Raw genomic sequence first — 23,044 nt, forward strand, 5'->3', positions numbered from 1 at the left:
ACCAGGTAAGACCATAGGTTGTCATGATCTCCTTTGTTGGGCATAGGTATTACCAGAGTTGAACATCTGGAAAACAAGCAGGTCTCCAAACAAGAACCCAAAACTTTTACATTCAGCCTGCAGGAGAAGGAGCTTTTATTCCTTTGGGCCTCAGTGTCTTGATCTTATTCTTTAAAGAGGGTGGAGACTCCTGATAATTGATATAGAACATGTCCACCCACCACAAAGTGGCTGGCCAGGTCCTCAGAGTGGGACAGGGTTGTCCAGTCCCAGAGGACGTAAACCATTTGTAACCCTTACTATCCTCAATTCATGGTATTTTCTGGCTGTGTTTGTTTGTTTTCCCTTTTGTCCTCACTCAGCCCCAACTTTCAACATCTTAGCTGAATATATTGGTCTTCAGTGCTGAGTTGCAAAGAGCAAATGTACTCCTGAGACATTTGTGGTGTTAAAGGTGGTGGTCCCTGAGGTAAAAGTGAGTCTTAGTCAAATCTACCTATTCTCAAAGTGAAGATTTTTCTATGAACAACTAAGGAGTAGTTGAGGTCATTTTACTAGTAGGGAAGGCAGGAGTTTCCTGTTTGTGAAACAGGTTAGTAAGTAAGGTGGGAGTACTGAACTTCAGTTTTCTGACCTTAACACCACCCCTCTTCCTATTGCCACACCCACCTATCACAGAAGAAGAACAATGTGGAACAGTGCTTTTCATGAGGTAGAGACATGACTAATTAGTTAACACTCCTCAGGAAAACCAGTAGAGAATCTTTGATCCATGGAATAAAATATATTTGTATGTAATCAGAGAGATAAGAAAAGAATTTGAATGTAATGGTCCCACAAACACCTAACAAGGTGATTTTCAAGATGGCAGTCATCAGAAGTTTTGAATGCTGAATTTACTCAAGGCTTCATTTTTCAAAGTGCTCTTAAATCTCTTTTGTATCCCCCACCTTTTTCTCCATTGAAAGGTAACTTCAGACTTTAAAACTCCCCACCACTCAACCACCATATCCACTGGACAGTTGGTACATAGTGTGATTATACTTCTACTATTCACCCATCATATCAAGTCTTTCTACCTCACAGCCACAGCTATATCCCAACAAGGTTGTGAACTAAGACATGCTAAGGCAGTCTCCTGTATCCTCAGTCTTTTCTGGAATTCTTGCAACTCCTATGTTTGAAATGACTAAGCTCTAGAGGAGTTTGAATTTGCCTCCATCAGTATATCACTAAAACTAAATTTTAAATTTGTTGGTGCTGTGACTGCTGAACTGCTCTTTAGCAAATGTAACAGGAACAGATACATTGCACAGTTTGAAACCAGTGACTAATATGAAATTTTGCAGTATTTATGCAAGGTGTCACTTCACATTAACCAAAATTTTTGAGTTTGAACCTACCTTAAATATACATAAAAACTATAATAATTTACTCAGATATTTATTTCCCACAAATGATCTACAAGTAACTCTACTCTGCTTCTCTAGTTAAAGATGACCTGAAAAATAAAAGAAGAAAAAGAACAGTTTTTAAAGAAGCACTTAGCTTGTAAAATTACAAGATGATTTTTTCTTGTGGTGCATAAACTGGCTCTGAGGACAACTCTGAGAAAGTGATGTTAAAATGCTGGAGCTAAGGAATCATCAGGAGAGTTAAGTGTCTAGTTTTCCAAGGTAACAATTTTCAAGGGTACAGTGCTGCCTTCTCTTTATGCTTCCTTCTTTTTTGAAGAGGTTTCTGTTGAAAAAAGTTGATCTTGCTTTTTAATGGTTTTATATATATATATTTATATATTCAGATATATAAAAATATATATGAATATAAATATATATCAATATAAATATGAATATATATTCATCATTCAGATAAAATATTCTCATATATTTCAATAATAATTTGTGTCCACTTTATTAGCTTTAAAGCAATACAATTATAAAAAATACACCAAAATATATCAGTTTTCATCTCAGGCTAGGGGACAGAGTGTGATTGTTATAGTTTTTGTTTCCTTATGGCTTTCTGTATTTTCCATATTTCCTACATTGAGAATGTATTTCTTTTATAATCAGAAAAAATTAAGAATTATTTATAAAGTAAGCTTATTCATACTGAACTCTGGGGGGGCGGAGGGTGTTAAGCAGTACCATTATTCCTTCTGAGAAAAACCAAAATTTCCTTTCATAAGAAGAAATAAGGTTTATATAAGAATTATATAACCAGACTCTGGTTGGCACCCTATTGAAAGAATTTTCTTTGAGTGGATTTTATGATCCCAAATATTAATTCAGCACATTATTTCAATGTTCTCTGCTCTGGGTGGCACATTAATTTTCTCTCATTGACTTCCAAGGAGTTCTGTGTGTGAACAAGCTATCTAGGGAATGGAACTGAAACCTGGCTCAGCAGGCACTCAGCATCTTCTGTCATGGTTCTCTTCATTGTTTACATAGCCCAGAATTCTTTTGGGCCAGGGAAGCATTTGTTTATTGAATTTTCCTTAAGATGCCAGTAGGTTTAAATTAAGGAGGACTTCATTTAGAGAAAAAGCATGCAGAGGGGTTTCATAACACAAAGAATTTGAGAAAATAGAAATATTTTACCCATTCATTTGTTCTTCTCATCTTGAGTAATGTTACGTGTCCAACTTAGACATGGGCAAGCCTCTTTTTTTTTCTTTTTTGTAGGGTTCTTTTTAAATTAAAAATTATTCTGTAGTGTAATTAAAATCCCAACTTTTTAACTGCTTTAAGGTCTTTCCTCTTTATTCTTATTCACATCAACCCTTCTGGTTCAGGTAACAATAGAAAACCTGATTTAACTGTCATATACTGATGAATAAAGTTAAAAGTTAGATTCTTCTGGTTTCTACAGTTTTCTTCCAGTTCCATAAGGAATTGTTATTAGGGAATCAATGAGCCTTATTTCTCTAAAGATAGAATTTATATTTTGCCCTCTGACATGTGTTGTTATTCTCAGCATGACTCTAGACTAGATATGAAAATCTGATATTGCCAGTGGATACTCACTCAGTAATGAAGCAGAAGTAAAACAAATTTTCCAGTCTTGTTTTGGATTAGACACTAGCTACTGAGCTTTACTTGACTCTGGGTTTTTGTTTTGTTTTGTTTTTGTTTTTTGACTCTATGTTTTAAGGCAACTCAATGTCCATTTTATTTTCTTTATGTACCTGGACATCAACCTCCATTCAAAGCAAGTGTGAAATGGTATCAGTTAAGAAAATATTAGCAGCCAGAGACATCTTTTTTTTTTTTTTTTTTGCAAACATTTCAAGCTCATCTCATTTCACTAGATTTCTATTCATAGATAGAGTATTCATAGATAGAGTATCCATATGCAGGGGTAGCCTGGGTGGCTCAGCGGTTTAGTGCCGCCTTCAGCCCAGGGCCTGATCCTAGAGACCCAGGATTGAGTCCCACATTGGGCTCCCTGCATGGAGCCTTCTTCTCGCTCTGCCTGTGTCTCTGCCTCTCTCTCTCTGTGTCTCTCATGAATAAATAGATAATCTTAAAAAAAAAAAAAGAAAGAAATATCCATATGCAAAATACGAAGATAAGGTAAAATACAGTCACTGGGGGTACCATTTCTTTATTTATGAAGGAGTTAATACAAGTTTAAAAGACACAATTCCTAAAAATCATTCCTTTGGTTTACTTGGAGTTCTCAAGGTTCTAATATTATAATATTACTTTGAAGGTGTAACAAAAAGAAAAAATGTACATAGATTCACAAATCTCTTGGTTCCTCAAATAAAAGTACATTTCTTAAAAAAGAAAACTTCCAAAAGCATTTTAAACTTATATTCCAGTGTAGTTAACATACAGTGTTGCATTAGTTTCAGGTGTACAGTATAGTAATTTACCACATCCATACATTACCCAGTGCTCATCACAAGTGCCCTCAGTTTGTTTTCTGTAGCTAAGAGGCTGTTTTGTTGGCCTGTCTTTGTCTTTTTTCCCTTTGTTTATTTGTTTCTTAAATTCCACATGAGTGAAATCATATGATATTTGTCTTTCTCAGACTGATTTATTTCACTTACCATTATACTCTCTAGCTTCATCCATGTTATTACAAATGGCAAGATTTCATTCTTTTTTTATGGCTCAATAATATTCCTGTGTGTGTGTGTGTGTGTGTGTGTGTGTGTGTGTGTGTGTAAAAACCTCTTCTTTATCCAATCATCTATCAGTGGACACTTTGGCTGCTTCCATAGTTTGGCTATTGTAAATAATGTTGCTGCAATAAACATATGGGTGCATACATCCCTGTGAATTGATGTTTTTGTATTTTTTTTTATAAATACCCAATAGTGTGATTACTGGATCATAGGGTAGTTTTTAAGTTTTCGAGGAACCTCCAATACTGTCCTCCAGAGTGGCTGCACCAGTTTGCATTCCCACCAACAATGCACGAGGGTTCCTTTTTCTCCATATCCTCACCAAACACTTATTGTTTCTTGGTATTTTATTTAGCCATTCTGACAGGTTTCAGGGGATATCTCATTGTGGTTTTGACCTGCATTTCCAGATGATGAGTGATGTTGAACATCTTATCATGTGTCTTTTGGCCATTTGTATCTTCTTTGGAGATGTATCTGTTAATGTTTTCTATCCATTTTTAATTGGATTATTGGAGTTTTTCATGTTGACTTGTATAAGTTCACTATATATTTTGTATATTAACTCCTATCAGATATACCATTTACAAATATCTTCTCCTATTCAGTAGGTTGTCTTTTTGTTTGGTTGACGGTTTCTTCTACTGTGCAAGCACCTTTTATTTTGGTATAGTCCCAACAGTTTATTTTGTTTCTCTTGCCTGAGGAGACATATCCAGAAAAATGTTGCTGGGGTCAATGTCCAAGAGATTATTGCCTATGTTCTCTTTCAGGAGTTTTGTGATTTCAGATCTCACAGTTAGAACTTTAATCCATTTTGAGTTTATTTTTTAATATGATGCAATAAAGTGGTCCAGTTTTATTCCTTTGTGTGTAGCTTTCCAGTTTTCCCAATACCATTTGTTAGAGAGACTGTCTTTGCTCCATTATATATTCTTGCCTCTCTTGTCATAGATTAATTGACCATATAAGTATGAATTTATTTCTGAGCTGTTTATTCTGTTCCATTAATCTATGTGTCTCTTTTTTTGTGCCAGTAGCACTCTGTTTTTGTTACTCTAGCTTTGTAATATAACGTGAAATCTTTAATTGTGATTCCCCTAGTTTTGTTTTCATTCTTCAAGATTGCTTTGTCTACCTGAGGTCTTTTGTGGTTCTATACAAATTTTAGAATTATTTGTTCTAGTTCTGTGAAATTGCTGTTGGTATTTTGATGGAGAATTAAATCTGTAGATTGCTTGGAGTAGTACAGACATTTTAACATTTTAACAATATCTGTTCTTCTAATCTATGAGCATGGAATGTCTTTCCATTTCTGTGTCATTTTCAAGTTCTTTCATCAATGTTTTATAGTTTTCAGAGTACAGGTTTTCACCTTGTTGGTTAAGTTTATGCCCAGGTATTTTACTATTTTTGGTGCAATTGTAAATGGGATTGTTTTCTTAATTTCTCTTTCTGCTGCTTCATTAGTACTGTATAGAAATGCAATGGATTTCTGTACATGGATTTTATATCCTGTGACTTTACTGAATTCATTTGCCATTTCTAGTAGTTTTTTGGTGGAGTCTTTAGGGTTTTATATATAGAGGATAATATCACCTGCAAACAGGGAAAATTTTACTTCTTCTTTACCAACTTGGATGCCTTTTCTTTCTTTTTGGTTGTCTTATTGCTGTGGCTAGGACTTTCATATCATGTTGAATAAAAGTGATGATAGTGGATATCCTTGTCTTATTCCTGACCTTAGGCAAAAAGTGCTCAGTTTTTTGCCCATTGAGTAAGATGTTCTCTGTGGGCTTTTCATATAAGGCCATTATTATGTTGAGGTATGTTACTTCTAAACTTGTTTTGGGGATCCCTGGGTGGCGCAGCGGTTTGGCGCCTGCCTTTGGCCCAGGGCGCGATCCTGGAGACCCGGGATCGAATCCCACGTCGGGCTCCCGGTGCATGGAGCCTGCTTCTCCCTGTGCCTGTGTCTCTGCCTCTCTCTCTCTCTCTCGCTCTGTGACTATCATAAATAAATTTAAAAATTAAATATTTAAAAAAAATAAAATAAACTTGTTTTGTTGAAGGTATTATCATAAATGGATATTGTATTTTGTCAAATGCTTTTTCTGCTTCTATTCAAATGATCATATGGTTTTTATTCTTTCTCTTATTGATATGATGTATCACATTGATTGATTTGTGACTATTGAACTATCCTTGCATCCCAGGAGTAAACTCCACTTGATCACAGTGAATAATTTTTTAATGTATTGTTGGATTCAGTTTGTTAATATTTTGTTGAGAATTTTTATGTCTATATTCATCAGAGACACTGGCCTGTAGTTCTCTTTTTTTGTGGTGTCTTTATCAGGGTTTGGTGTCAGGATAATACTGGCCTCATAGAATCAATTTGGAAGTTCCCCTTCCTCTTCTATTTTTTGGAAAAGTTTGAGAGGAACAGTTATTAACTCTTCTTTAAATGTTTGATAGACTGCTCCTGTGTTGCTATCTGGTCCTGGACTTTTGTTAATTGAGAGTTTTTTGAGTACCAATTCCATTTTATTATTGGTAATAGGTGTACTCAAATTTTCTATTTCTTTTGGCTTCAGTTTTGATAGGTTATAAATTTCAGCATTTTTTAAAAGGGCAGTGTGGGGAAAGGGAAGGGAGAGAGAGAATCTTAAGCAGGCTCTATGCTCAGTGCAGAGCCTGATGAGGGCTTGATCTCACAACCCCAAGATCATAACCTGAGTCAAGATCAAGAGTCAGGCACTTAACTGATTTAGCTACCCAGACACCCGTTTCAGTATTTTAAAATATTGTAGAAATGTATAATTGAATGAGTGGGGGGCTCCTGAGTGGCTCAGCCAGTTAAGTGTCTGCCTTTGACTCGTGTCATGATCCCAGACTACTGGGATCAAGCTCCACATTGGGCTCTCTGCTCGGCAGGGAGTCTGCTTCTCTCTCTCCCTCTGTTCTCTCTCTCTCTCTCTCAAATAAATAAATAAAATCTTTTTTAAAATAATAGTTGAATGGGTGGCACAATAACCATTTATTGAGAATGTCTATGATATCAAGAATTTGTTTTTAATTTCATGGATAAATATATATTATTACATTATGGAATTCCTTCAAAAAGATGTGGGAATTGGATTTGCAAAGACTTTCTCTGCAGTTTACAGATTATCTCTACTTCATACATTTTATGAAAATTGTTTAAAAATATTTTGTTTTCCAAACTGTGGTCAAAGTTATTCTGTCCAAGGAAGTCCCATCTCCAAAAATTGCTTTATTTTAGAGGGAGAGAGAGAGAAAGTATGTGTTCATGATTTGGGGGAGGAGGGCTGAAAGGAGAGGGAGAGAGAGCATCTTAAGCAGACTCCATGCCCAGCATAGAGCCTGGGGTAGGGCTCCATCTCACAACCCTGAGATCATGACCTGAGCCAAAATCAAGAGTCAGATGCTTAACTGACTGAGTCACTCATGTGCCCCCTTTAGGAATTGCTTTTAATTACAGGTAATTAGGATGGTGTACCAATTACTTGCAAGCACTTCTTACTTTTTGTTAACCAAGTCTTGATTTTTAGTTCATGTTTTAATGTTATTTTCAGTTCATTTAAATTTCAGAAAGTTAATGTGGACAATACAATTATAAAAGCAGTCAGCTTTCCTTTCTCTTAGAGCTGTTTGTAATTGGTTTGGCCCTGGCCACAATTATTCTAGAACTAATATCCATCAATTGCATACAATGTTCCAAACACTATGCTTGGTGCTAAGTAAATAATGGTATGACTAAGCAGACTATTATCTCTAGTCACCAATAATGTAATGGGAATAACTGCTACTCAACCAACAATAACCAAACAAAGCAAAACAGGTTCTAAGAAGAAGTGCAAAATACTATGGAATCCCATAAGGAAAAATTAATATTGAGTGAGGTTTTAGAAAAGGTTCTCTGGAGGAAATTACATTTAGGCTGAGACCTAATGGTAGTTATCTCCCAAAATTTTTCTCCTTATACCACTGTAATAGGACTTTACCTGGATATATAGAGGTTCAGAACAAAGACTCCTTCCATTCTTTGGAGCTAAATGAAGTCAAATGACTAATTTTTGGCAAAGGAAATATGAATAGAGACAATGTATGGAACTTTTGTACCCTCAGAGGGAAAGTATATGATCTTATTTCTCTTTTCCTCACTTTCTACTGTCTAGAATATGATAATGGAGACAAGGCATCCTAGAGAACATGATTAAGGGAAATCCTATGAGGATAGCAAAATAATAAGAAAAAAGTATGGGCCTCTGTTGATATTAAGAGTATAGTAATCATACCAACTTAAATAAACCTGTCTTATTTAAATCACTGTTATTTTTGTTCTCTGTCACACACAGTTGTACATATATGTTAACACTGTCTTGAAGGAACAGGCTACATAAACCAGAAGAAGAGAACAGCTTCCTAGACAAATAGATAATTATGCAGAACTCATTCATGAAACTAAACTTATTCAATATTTCTGGAATGGAAGTAGATAAAGGCAGATTTATCAAGATGAAGTTGTAAAAGTGCTATAGCAGATTGTTGTAGAAATGACCACCAATTTATTAGTGTCTCCAAGTATTCATCTAAGCCTGACCATGTGATTTCCCTTGGCTAACTAGACAGCACCCAAGAATGTTAGCAAAGACTTGAAAAGTGCTTATACATAACGTTTTCTCCCTCACATTGCTTTTTTTTTTTTACATTGCTCTTTTGAACCCTGAAACTACCACCTGTGAACAAGCCTGAGCTAGCTTGTTGAAAGATGAGAGACCATGTAGAGCAGAAATGTATAGTCCCAGCTGAGCAACTTTAGATAAACCAACCATAATGAGTGAGGCTGTATCTAACCTCCAGCAAAGCTGCAAGATGACCACAGAGATCTGCCAAAATAGCCCAGATGAGAAATGCCTAGCTGACCTACAGAATCATGAGCAAATAAATTGTTTTAAGCTGCTATGTTTTGGGGATGCCTGGGTGGCTCAGTGGTTGAGCGTCTGCTTTTGGCTCAGGGCATGACCTTGGAGTTCCGGGATCAAGTCCCACATTGGGCTTCTTGCATGGAGCCTGCTTCTCCCTCTGCCTATGTCTCTGCCTCTCTCTCTCTATTTCTCATGAATAAATAAATAAAATCTTAAAAAAAAATAAGCTGCTATGTTTTGGAATGGTTTGTTACACAGCAAATGCTAACTGATACAAGTAGAGGACAGATATATGATTATGCTTATTATTAATTCACCCCATATTTATTAAGCCACTAACTATATATCAGACAGTGGTTAAGTAGGCAATGGAGATGCACCAGTATCCAAGACACAAGGTCTCTGCCCTTGATGGAGCTTACATTCTTATTGGCCATACTAAGGAATTTGATTTGTCATAAGGAAAATTAAAAAAAAAAAAAAACTATTAAAAGTCTTTAAAACAAGAGCTAATTAATTCAATTTGCATTTTTAAAAGATTGTTCTAGTTACAATGTGGAGAATAGATTGGAAAGGGTAAGTATATACACTGAAAGATGAGTTAAGAGACTGACACAATAGTCAGATGAGGGATAATTGTGACTTAAACTGAGATGATACCGGTGGACATAAAGAAGAGAGATTAGTTAGCTAAGATACAGAAAGGACAGAATTTGGTAATTGATTAAAACTATAGAGTAGGGAAAAAGGATGATCTAGGATGACTCACAGGTTTCTAGCTTGAGCAAGTCCTCAGTAAATAATTCTGCCATTTACTGGAGTAAAGAACATGAAAAGTAGATAAGGTCTATGTAATAAAGATTGTCAGTTCAGATTGGAAATGCTCATGAAATATTAAAGTAAAAATAGCAAAAAGATAATTCTGGAGCTACATGAAACATCTTATCTACATATATAAATTTGGAATTATTTAGCATAGTGATGGAAATTAACCCACAGGAGTAGATGAGATTGCCTAGAGAGTAGATAGTGAAAAGGAGAAGAATGGAAGACTTTGGACAGAATTTGGAGGAATGACAACATTTAATGGTTTAGCAGAGAAGGAGAATCTATCTAAAAAATTTTTGAGAAAAAAAAATCACCAGAATGGGAACCTAGAATGTGTCTTAATGTAAAAAAAAAAAAAAAAAAAAAAAAAAAAAAGGAAAAGAATATTTTAAGAAAAAAATGGTCAACTCTATTGAATGCTGCTGAGTGGCTAAAATAACTGAAGACTGAAATATCTTACTTGGATATAGTAACTGGGAGGCCATGGATGAGATAGCAGATATTACTATAGAGGAGGACTGCAGTTGGAAGCCAGGATGGAATGGAGTGAAAAGGCAGTGAAAAACAAGGTAAAAGTGACAGTGTATACAACATTGTCAAGAAGTCAGGCTGTGAAGGTGCACCTGGGTGGCTCAGCTGGTTAAATCTCTGGCTCTTTATTTCAGCTCAGGTCATCATCTCCAGGTCATGGGATTTTGTCCTGCAATGGGCTCTTTATTCAGCCTGGAATCTGCTTGGGATTCTCTCTCTCCGTCTCCCTCTGCTCTTCCTCTTGCTCACACATTCTCTCTCTATATCTCTCTAAAAAATTCTTTAAAAAACAAAAAGACGGGGGATCCCTGGGTGGCTCAGGGGTTTGGCGCCTGCCTTCGGCCAGGGGTCGTGATCCTGGAGATCCGGGATCGGGTCCCGCATCAGGCTGCCTGTGTGGAACCTGCTTCTCCCTCTGCCTGTGTCTCTGCCTCTGTCTCTCTCTCTCTCTCATAAATAATAAAAATTTTTTAAAAATAAAAAACAAAAAGATATCAGGCTGTGAATAGGAGAGGAAAGATAAGAATGTGACCGCACAGGGAAACATGGGGTCAAAGAATGGCTTAAATATTTACATATTTTAATACTGACGAGAAGAAGCCAATAAAGATGAAGAGGTTGAAGCTATACGTTAAAGTAGGGATGAGATTCAGGTGGAGGAGATGATTGTTTATAGGAGACAAAGCAGTTTGTCCAGAGGGGGGGGGGGGGGGGGGGGAAGAAGAGATAGCAGCAGATGCAGGAATATTTGTGAATCTAGTGGCAAGAAGTCAGAGGAGATCTGATATGATGATTTCTCTCTTTACATGCAAAATACAGGAGGTAGTTGTTATGCTGATAATAAAGAGATGAGGGAAGTGAGACTTGGAGATTTCAGGAGAGTGAAGAAAGTTTGGAATAGTTGTTATGGAAAGAGGGAAAGCAAACTGAGTTGGGAAGCTGGGTAAAATTGCTGAGCACTGTTGAGAACCAAGTTGAATTTGTGAGCATGAATTTTATAGTAGTGCCATTTGAGTTTAGACTGGGGGAGAGGGATTATTGGGATAACCTAGAGTTGAAGGCTTTTCAGGTGAATGTGGCCAATAGGCAAAAGGTCAAGGGAATCATTAGCAAGATAGTTGAACTACCACAGGAGCAAGGAATCTAATCTAAGGAGGATAATGAGAGAGGTAAAAATAGGAGGAAACTGATTTATCAAGAGAAAGAAGAGAGGGGATCCCTGGGTGGTGCAGCGGTTTGGCACCTGCCTTTGGCCCAGGGCACGATCCTGGAGACCCAGGATTGAATCCCACGTCAGGCTCCCAGTGCATGGAGCCTGCTTATCTCTCTGCCTCCCTCCCTCTCTATGACTATCATAAATAAATTTTTAAAAGAAGAGAGATCAATGGCCTAGAGCACCAAATGAGGTAGAACAGGGCAGAAATAGTTAAGCAGGAAGCCTTGAGGACAAGAGGACAAGCAGACCCTAGGGTGACCCCCATGATGCTCACCTCCCAGTGCTCACACTTTTGTGTGATTCTCTTCACTTGAGAGTAAGTAGGACCTATCAATTGCTTCTAACCAATAGAATACAGCAAAGGTAACAAGATGAACATGATTACATTACACAAGACTATAATGGCCATCTTAAGAGGAACCTTGTCTTCTTTGCAAGTTTGAAGAAGCAAGCTGCCACGTTGTGAGCTGAACCATGCACTCATGTCAAGGGCCATGTAATAAGTAACTGAAAATGTCCTCTTGCCAGCAGTCAACAAGAAACTAAGGCTTCCTCTCTTTCTTTTTTTGTTTTTTTTTTTTGTTCGTTTTTTTACATGACCATGTTTATCTTTTATATACATATCTTTTATATATATATTTTTATTGGAGTTCAATTTGCCAACATATAGTATAACACAGTGCTCATCCCATCAAGTGCCCCCTCAGTGCCCATCACCCATTTTTATTTTTGTAAAGATTTTATTTATTTATTTGACAGAGAGAGAGAGAGAGCCAAAGATCATAAGCAGGAGGAATGGCAGAGGGAGAGGGAGAAATAGGCTTCCCGCCAAGCAGGGAGCCCAACTTGTTGTGCCCAAGATTGCAAATCCGAGAAAACCACTAAGGAGCCGACACTGATTCAAGTACATGAGGGTTTATTAACAAGCTCGAGATTGGGTCCAAGTATACCCGACACAGCGGAGCAGGGACTTGGACCCTGAGATGGGTTACAGCTGGGTTTTTATGGGCTGGTCTAAGGGTAAGGTGGGGGTGTGAGAATCTCCAGTAAAGAGGTCTCACAAGCTCTTGCTTCCTTATTCCCATAAGGGCATGCTTTGTGGTTTTTTTCTGTAGCCAAGGTAAGGTAGAGTTCAGTTCCTGGTCACAGTGGCCTGGTCACAGTGGCCTGAGATGGCTGCCGAAGCTACAATGGCTATACTCGTGCCAATGTTAAACTTGAATGGCCCTAATTTTCTCGGCCTCCACACGACTCAGGGCTCGATCCCAGGACCCTGGGATCATGACCTGAGCCAAAAGCAGACACTTAACTGACTGAGCCACCCAAAAGCCCTGAAACTAAGGCTTTCAATCCAACAGCCTGTAAAAAACTGCAATCTGCCAACAATCACATGAGCTTAAAAACAGATCCTTCTCCAGTCTTGCCTCAGTTTAGACTGGATCCCCAGTCAACACCTTTTTGGCAACACTGAGAGACCCTAAAGCTGAGTCTGTACTCCTAACACATAGAAACTATGAGGTAATAAATATGTTTTAAGTTTGTAATGATATTATCACAAAGCATATATAATTAATAGAGAAGATGTAGTCAAATGGAAAAATATCAAACCAGAGGTGATGACAAAGCACAGGGTATTAGCTCCAGAGGAGGTAGAGGACATGAAGTAAAGAAAGGGGTCAGTGGAAACAAGGAGAATTAGAGAAACAAGTTGTGTTATTTGTTTCACAATGACCAAGAACTTATATCTGCAATGAGCTTCAGACTTTAAAAACATGTGATGAAAATAAGTACCAAGAATCCTCAGCTGTGCATATACGGAAAGACGTAGTCTCACATCAATAATGAGAAGATAAGGGATCCCTGGGTGGTGCAGCGGTTTGGCACCTGCCTTTGGCCCAGGGCGTGATCCTGGAGACCCGGGATCGAGTCCCACATCGGGCTCCCGATGCATGGAGCCTGCTTCTCCCTCTGCCCGTGTCTCTGCCTCTCTCTCTCCCTGTGACTATCATAAATTAAAAAAATTAAAAAAAAATAATGAGAAGATAAGCACCATACTGGGACATCTGTGTTTAGTATAAAATGATAATACAAACCACAAGCTCTTTTGGAAGCACCATCATGAACATGGTCTTTGGACATGTCTGTGTTTGTACCATAGCTCTGTGATTTACCAGGTATATGGCCATTAGAAATTATCCTCAGGTCACTGAGTTTTTGTTTCTTTCATGTAAAATGTATTTATTTCAGTGTGGGGTTGCTATAATGATTAAATGAGATGATAGATGCAAAACACTTACTGCTGTGCCCGGCATAAATATAGCTCAAATACAACTCTTTGCTTCAAGAAACTTTGATTTCACAAGAGTAATTGATCAAATGGACTAGAAAGCAATGTCACATAGGCAGTTAAAGAGAGAAAGCTCTTAGAAGAACCAATATGAAAAAATAGCCACTCATCTGTATACATAGAATAGCACATAAGGAATGGAGAAATTCATTATGTCTCACCAAAGATGAAGAAAGAGGAAAATCCTAGTTTTTAAAGAAATGAGATAATGGGTTAAAATTTTACAGAATGTAACAAAAACTTCAGAAATATGATCTAAGTTTTTCCTGAAGAGACACTGAATCAATATCCATACTTCACAAGATCAACACACTTTTAAACGTTTCTTTTCCTGTGAGTAAAGACTTCATTTTAGGACTATCTCCATGTGTACTGCTGGCCTTTGTGTTGGTTTCACATGCAGAGCCTCTCACTTCTTCAGGAGTAAAATAAAATTATACTTCCTCAGGTGCGTATTCTTCCTCATGTTAAGTTATTCTTTAAAAGCAATAAACAATGTACATTTGATGATTAAAATAGAATTATTTTTCATAGGAAAATGAAGTCTAGCTCAGTATGTTTTAAATTCATGCTCCCAAGAATAAACCCACAATTCTCCATTTCTTTACCAAAAAGGGGGGGAAAAGTCATCTGTTTTAAAGGATATGAAATCCTGACATTTGGGTTAATTTACACTTAAATTATCCAAACATATTTCAAAAACTAGTTGATATTTGAGAATATATATTTCAGATATTTTAAATAGAAAAATCACATTTTATGTAAGGTAAACAAACCAAAACACCAAAAGATTGAATCTTGTGGAACCTATGGTCTTATGAAATACAAATAGATTTTAAAGTTAGAAAGCTTTCTTTCTCATCCAACATTTATTCTAAATTTGTGCATGTAAAAATATCTGTAATGTCTACAAAATGCCCAGGTGTTTATAATTATTAATAAGTGAAAATGTTTGCAGAACTTCATGCCCTTGGCCAGGACATAACATTTAGACACATTTCCAACAAAGAACTGAAGGATTTCTTTGATGAGTAAACCACCCATTTTGAAAATAAAAGGGTACATGCAATTCATGAATTTTAGAATAAGGCCAAATTTGTGGTCTCAAACCACCCCACACAAATAATTTTTTAACTATATCATATTCTATCAAATTTTGATATATTGTTGCCTTAGATGTAATGATTTCTTTGGCCCTAAAATTTAAATGCTAAGTTTTTGTTTTAGTTAGAACATTTTTTTACAAATAAATGTATCTGTCCCCGTCCAGACCAATAACCACAAGACTACTGCAAATCCACATTTTAAACTATATGATAAAGGTTTCTATAACATAAATTTTCTCCAGGACAATTATGTTTAAGATAAATAATGTTTTAAATGTTTACTTGAAAATGTTTAAATGATTACATATTTAACTTTGATTTAATTAGATTCATATTTCTCATTTCTAAAGAAATGTTTTGCCAGATTGTCAAATTGAGAAAATTGTACACAGCTTGGCATCTTTGAGAATTAGGTCTTCATCTTGATTAAGGTAGCCTGTTTTGAATAAGTAAGTCTTAGTATTTTTACATTACTCTTGAATTAAACACATCTAGAAATAGAGCATGTTTTCATTCAATAATTAGTAAAGTTCATTTGCATATGTTATTTTGGTGGCTTAGTTGCCAAACATTTAGCTAAATGATAAATAGATACTCATTGACGAATTAAATTTTGCTACAGGGTGGTCTTGATATGAGTCAAAGCCAGAAAATTAATGCTCAAGTTTCCAAAACACCTAATGCACACAAAAAGAATTCTATAGCTGTGTGGGCTTTCAATTCTGTGGATTTATAATGTCTTACATATTTTATTAATTGTCTACATAGTTAAGGTATTATACTTTTTTACATCATTTACGTAGGGTTGAGATACAAATGAGTTAATTTACTTGATGTAATCATTAATTACTGAATCATCTCAGTTGTAATTCTGTTTATGAGGTCATTTCATGATGTAGACTATTTTCCATTATTTTATAATTAAGTACCATTTCTGAACACCCTCTGGTCCCATTAGCTCACCCTTCCAATTCCATTGAAGTAAAATGTATTAGCAAATTATAACACTGCAGCTGATTCAGGTATTTTAAGAAATTGACATTTACTAAAGAAAAAGTCTAGCATATACTATAAAAATAACACTTTAAGTCACTACCGTTAAATAAAACTGCTTTTTAAAAATAAGTTTGAGGGCAGCCCCGGTGGTGTAGCGGTTTAGCGCCGCCTGCAGCCCAGGGCATGATCCCGGAGACCTGGGATCAAGTCCCACGTCGGGCTCCCTGCATGGAGCCTGCTTCTCCCTCTGCCTGTGTCTCTGCCTCTCTCTCTCTCTCTCTCTCTCTCTCTCTCTCTGTCTATGAATAAATAAATAAAATCTTTAAAAAATAAAAATAAGTTTGAATCAGTAACAATTCCAAGAGACATAACTTCTACTTCTAGCCATCATGAGAAATATATGCAAGAAACTCCTGTTGCAGGCACCCATGGACCTCCGTTCTAATAGTCCCTCTCTCTGAGACCTACTCCATTCAATGAGCAGAGAGCAAATCAGTGAATTGAGGATTTTCAAGGGCACATGAGCAAAGTTTTTGGAGACAAAAAAAAAAAAAAATTAGATGTGGAGCTGGCTACATAAAAGAGCCTGGTGATAAAGGCAGGTTACAGTCCTTGCAGCTGTGATGAAGTACCGTGAATGCTGCAGATAGAATCCACCTGGGGGATCCCTGGGTGGCTCCGCGGTTTAGCGCCTGCCTTTGGTCCGGAGGGGGGGGCGGGGGGCGACCCTGGAGTGCCAGGATAGAGTCCCACGTCGGGCTCCCAGCATGGAGCCTGCTTGTGTCTCTACCTCTCTCTCTCTCTCTGTCTATCATGAATAAATAAATAAATAAATCTTTAAAAATCAAAAAGAATCCATCTGACTCCGACATGATTCCATCATTCCATCAGTGATTCAACATGATTAAGAATCAACTGTATGTATTTAGTAAAGGTCAACTATCTGTAAAGAAACACATGTAAATGCCATCTGCTAACTGGTGCTCCTGCTCTTAGGGAATTTATATATAGCAATAAAACTTTATTCAGTTAAATTAAATAAGTAAGTATAATGTGTAATGTATAAGAAAAAAGACCTAATTAACCTGTGGTTTTTTAAAAGTTGTTTTACAACAAATGATATGTAGCAAAATAACTAAAATTAATTATGAATAAATTAAATATAAATGGAATATAAATGGAGCAGGGACCAGAGGTAAAGTCTTTTGTGTATCTTACTATAGATTTTATTCTGAATTCACTAAAAATTTACTGAAGAATTTTATCCAGGGGAATCATATGAAATTATTTGTAGCATACAAAAATCCATTTAGTCGCAGTGGGTATAAAGAAGACAAGTTAGAGAAAGAAATTATAAGTGTAGAAACCTTAAGAAATTGTTGAAGTAAATCTGGTAAGAAATGATGGGTTCCTAATAAATAATGGACCGACACAATACTTATCAATAACTGGAGAAACCACTAGATGAAACACTATAGGGATTTTTTTAAAGGCTGGATTAGTGTGATAACACACTAAGCCACGAAAATGCTCTGCATCACCTGCCATCAGGGAAATACAAATCAAAACCACAATGAGATACCACCTCACACCAGTGAGAATGGGGCAAATTAACAAGGCAGGAAACAACAAATGTTGGAGAGGATGCGGAGAAAAGGGAACCCTCTTACACTGTTGGTGGGAATGTGAACTGGTGCAGCCACTCTGGAAAACTGTGTGGAGGTTCCTCAAAGAGTTAAAAATAGACCTGCCCTACGACCCAGCAATTGCACTGTTGGGGATTTACCCCAAAGATTCAGATGCAATGATACGCCGGGACACCTTCACCCCGATGTTTCTAGCAGCAATGTCCACAATAACCAAACTGTGGAAGGAGCCTCGGTGTCCATCGAAAGATGAATGGATAAAGAAGATGTGGTCTATGTATACAATGGAATTTTACTCAGCCATTAGAAACGACAAATACCCACCATTTGCTTCAACGTGGATGGAACTGGAGGGTATTCTGCTGAGTGAAGTAAGTCAATCGGAGAAGGACAAACAGTGTATGTTCTCATTCATTTGGGGAATATAAATAATAGTGAAAGGGAATATAAGGGAAGGGAGAAGAAATGTGTGGGAAATATCAGAAAGGGAGACAGAACATAAAGACTCCTAACTCTGGGAAATGAGCTAGGGGTGGTGGAATGGGAGGAGGGTGGGGGGTGGGGGTGAGTGGGTGATGGGCACTGAGGGGGACACTTGACGGGATGAGCACTGGGTGTTATTCTGTATGTTGGTAAGTTGAACACCAATATAAAATTAATTTATTAAAAAAACAAAAACAAAAAACAAAAAAAAGAAGCTTGTTTATTATATGCCCCCTGAAATGACGAAATAGTAACCATCCATAGAGCATTCTTACAAAAATTCTAATCAAGCTTCTAGATCTAAATATGAGTTTATAGACATTATAGAGATAGAGAAATATCTTTAAAGATACCATGAGGATACAATCAGAAAAATCCACAATGTGGGAAATTCTATAGGAAAGATGACCTGATTCATTCAGCAAACAAATAGAAAGGAAAAACAAAAAGGAGGAAGAATCTCTAAACTAAATGAGACTCGATAAAGAAATATAAAGCAAATGCAATGTGTGGTACTTGCTTAGTTTCAGATTTGAACCGATCTACTGTAAAAACAAGAAACTATAAGACAACCCAGGAAATATAAACACTTACTGGATATATAAATATATTATTAAGGAAATGTTATTATTTTATGATGATAAAGGTGTTGTGCCTAGGTTTTAAAAAATCTTTTCCCTTTAGAAATGAACTGAATTTTTTACTGATAAATGAGATGACAACCTGGTACTTGTTTTAAAATAATCCAGCGGAAGGACAAAATAAGAAGGGAATAGAAATGAAACAATATTAGCCAACTTCTGGTGATTGTTGAAACTGAGTGATAGACACATTTTACCATGATTAAATTTTCCTATAGTAAAAATTAAGAATAATGGCAATAAAAGAGGCAGAAGGTAAAGGGATAGAGGCAAGATGTTACAGGCAAGATGTTGTATTTGAAAGAGGGAGGACAGATGGCTCCTAGGTTTCTGGCTTAGTGATTAGAGGTATAGAAGTGCTGTTCACCAAAGTAGAAGGTACAGATGAGGAGCAGATTTAGGAGTGAAGTTGACAGGTCTGGGTGGGGTGTGCTGAGTTTGAAATATCAAAGTGCAAGTGTTCAACAGGTATACTCGGCAGAGCAGAGGATCAAGAATGTAAGTCCAGGGTATAGAAACATGTAAGAGGTGTAGAAAGGAAGTGAAGACTGAGGAGTAGAATCCAGGTAAATAAAAGGAAAATCATTTGAGATTGGAGTTACTAAAATAAGGAAAGACACAGCTTCAGGGAAAGGAATTGGTCAGTAGTGTGAAAGACCTATAAGTAACAAAAACTAATCCTTAGCTTTAGTAACTAAACAGCAATCGGTGCCCGTTCAAGATTACAAACTGAGCATATGAATTCGTTTCCCCTCATTCCTCAGAACCCATTAAAATTAGAATATATCAGTTTAAAAGGAAGAGGTAAACACAGAGCAGGAAGAAGGACATGAGGGAGTTACCAATGGATGAACTATTTCAACACAGTTATGGGAGGTGGAAAGTGAGAGGAAAAGTTAAGTAGGCTAGGAAAAGACACAGTCCAGAATAAATAGAAAGAGGCTGCAGCCAACGAAGGGGCCATCCTGCCTTTTAGAACTTATGAGGGGTTATTGACTCAAGGATGCCAGGTGTGATGGCAGCAGAGTATAACAGAGGGCTGAAAACAGAAGCATGTACTTAAAGTCTGCTATTTCCTCATCCTTATATTCAGAATACACAGCAGCCAGGTGTTACCCTCTAGGCAGAAAAAAAAAAAAAAAAGTAAGCGAAGTTTTTTTTGTGTGTTTTCTAAATAAATTTAATACACTGTTCAGCATAAACAAAATAAATAACTGCTGCTGTTGGAGCATACAGGAAAAACATTCTGAGAGTCAGGGTTCCCCAGGGTAATAACAGAGCCAGGAAGAAGGTCTGGCATGAGTCTGAACAAAAAAGATGGTAGACAGAGCTAAAAGGGCTTGATAGAAGGAGAAATACAGTTAGGATCATTAGCTATAATGAAGAGCAAAAATGGTAAAAGACTGAAATAAACTCTTGCCAATTACTTCATGAGGGTACAGATTATATAAAGCTATAGGTCTAAGGAGGAAGAAAGACATGAACATTGGCTGGCAATAAGAAACTGAAATGAATCTTCCACTAACTTGGTTACCATTATTTTCTAAATCAAAAAATTGGTCATCAAAAACTTTTTCACACACAAAAAAGATACCATTGGATGCCTGCTTCTAACCAAGATGGAGTAAGAGGGACCAGATTCACTGTACCACCTGAAACAACTCAACAGGTAATATTATAATGTTATAACCATGAAAACGAAAATACCAGACAAGATATTCAGGTATTGTATATCAACTAAGTAAGTAGAGAATGTTGATCTCTGAGAGCTAGGTGAGCTCTCTGACTATCCCCATCATACTGCCTAGACAGAATTTCCAGGCTGCAGTGCCGGGGAGGGAATCCAAACAGAAGCAGGCAATAGCCTTGAGTTGACAGAAAAGACACATGGAATCTAGAGAGGCCAAGAGGTGGAGTTCAAAACGCCAAGTCCCAGAGATGAGACAGCTGCACAGAAAGAGAGCTTTGCAAATCCATAGAGGATACCCCTCAAGTCTTTAGCTGGGTTTTTAGTAGCATATGACTATGGGGAAATTGCCAGAGGAAAGGGAAAGAACCACTTGAAAGGAGCAGATACCTAGAACTCAGACAAGTCCAAGAATAGTACATGCTCCAAATAGCTACAAACTTCATAATGAAAGGAAAATCAGAAAGAGCATCTACAATGATATCACTTCAGTAGTGGAGAAAATTAGCCTTAGATTAAAGGTAATTCTAGCTTCACCTAACACTGTTTAAAAGCAAGCTTAAAAAGATCAAACTGTTAACAAGTCATTTAACTGTACTTCAGAGCAAAGCTCAAGAATGTTTATAGGAATATTAAGCATCTAACAAGGTAAAAAATATTTGGGATTAAATAAAAAACTAGCAGGCATGCAAAGAAATTGGATAATATAAACCATAACAAAGACAAAAATCACTAAGTAAACACAGTTCCAGAAAGTGGCCACAGATGATAGAATTGTCAAACAATGACATCAAAACAGTTGTGCAACTATATTGCATATGTTCAAGAAAGTACTTTACCTGCTCAATCTTTCCTCTACAAACTTGAAAATATTAAGAAGGCTGAAAAAAAAAAAAAAAAGAAGGCTGAAATCAAACTTTTTGAGATGAAAAGTGTAATGCCTGAAATAAAAAATATCTGGGATGGGATAAATAGCAGTTTACACATTGCAGAATTAAAGACTAGTAAACTTAAATATATAGAATTCACCTAACATAAAATACAGAGAGAATAAAGACTAAAAATAAAATAAAATAAAATAAAATAAAATAAAATAAAATAAAATAAATAAAATAAAGGTGCACCAATAAGCTGTAGAATACAACTGGTCTAATATACATATAATTAGAATTCCCAGAGGAGGGGGGTTGGATATTGGAAGACATAATGGACAGAAATTTTTCCAAATTTGATGAAACTGTAGACCAACAAATCTAAGAATCTCAACAAACCCCAAACACAAGAACTATGAAGAAAACTACACCAAGATATATTACAATTAAAGAGCTAAAACTCACTAAAAAAGGGGAAAATGTGACAAGCAACCAGAGAAAAAAGACACATAATATACAAAAGTAGATAGTTAAGAATGAGAATGAGTTCTTGTTGGAAAATAAAATTAAGACAGTAAAACAGTATCTTTAAAGTACTGGCAGTGAGGGGTGGAATAGTCAGCCCCAAATTCTATACCCAGCACAAATACCTCTCAAAAACCAAGGCACAAGAAAGATTTTTCCAGACAGCCCAAAACTAAAAATTAAATAATCACAATTAGACCCTTATTTACAAAAACTGTTAAGACATGTTCTTCAGGGGATCCCTGGGTGGCGCAGCAGTTTGGCGCCTGCCTTTGGCCCAGGGTGCGATCCTGGAGACCCGGGATCGAATCCCACATCGGGCTCCCGGTGCATGGAGCCTGCTTCTCCCTCTGCCTATGTCTCTGCCTCTCTCTCTCTCTCTCTGTGTGTGACTATCATAAAAAAAAAAAAAAAAGACATGTTCTTCAGACACAAGCAAAATCATGCCAGATAAAAATCTGGATCTATGTTAAGGAATGAAAAGCATCAGAAATGGTATATGTGTGAAGATAAAACTTTTATTCTTATTTTCAAATCTCCCTGCAGGGAATAAATAAAAATACTCAATCTAAAAAAAGAGAAAAAGAATAACAAGCAAATAAAGAATAAATAGAACAAATAAAAAGCAAATAGTAAGGTAAAGGATTTTAAACCAAACTGAATCAGTACTTAAATCAAATATAAAGGGTCTAAACACCTCAAATAAAAGTCATAGTTTGCCTTATTGGCAAAAATAAACAAAACTCAACTATATGCTGCCTACAATAAATGCACCTTAAATATAAAGACAGAAATAAAGTAAAAACAATAGGATGGGGGAAAGCCTATTAATACTAATCAAAAGAAAAAAAAAGAGTGGTTGTATTAGTAATAAAGTACATATTAGAGCAAAGATCATTCCCAAAGATAAAGGACATTTCATAATGACAAAGGGGATGATTCATCAGAGAGACATAACAATTTTTTTTTTAATTTTTTTTTTTTATTTATTTATGATAGTCACAGAGAGAGAGAGAGAGGCAGAGACACAGGCAGAGGGAGAAGCAGGCTCCATGCACCGGGAGCCCGACGCGGGA

The 23,044-nt window shown here is 36.6% G+C and overlaps 1 long non-coding RNA gene across 1 annotated transcript in view; it reads right to left on the bottom strand.

The window, feature by feature from the left end:
* LOC118350677 (uncharacterized) overlaps window positions 1–23,044 on the bottom strand; it is a 37,930-nt gene that overhangs the window by 6,050 nt on the left and 8,836 nt on the right. The window lies entirely within an intron of this gene.

This window comes from Canis lupus, chromosome 15, assembly GCF_003254725.2.
Source record: "Canis lupus dingo isolate Sandy chromosome 15, ASM325472v2, whole genome shotgun sequence".
NCBI lineage: Eukaryota > Metazoa > Chordata > Mammalia > Carnivora > Canidae > Canis > Canis lupus.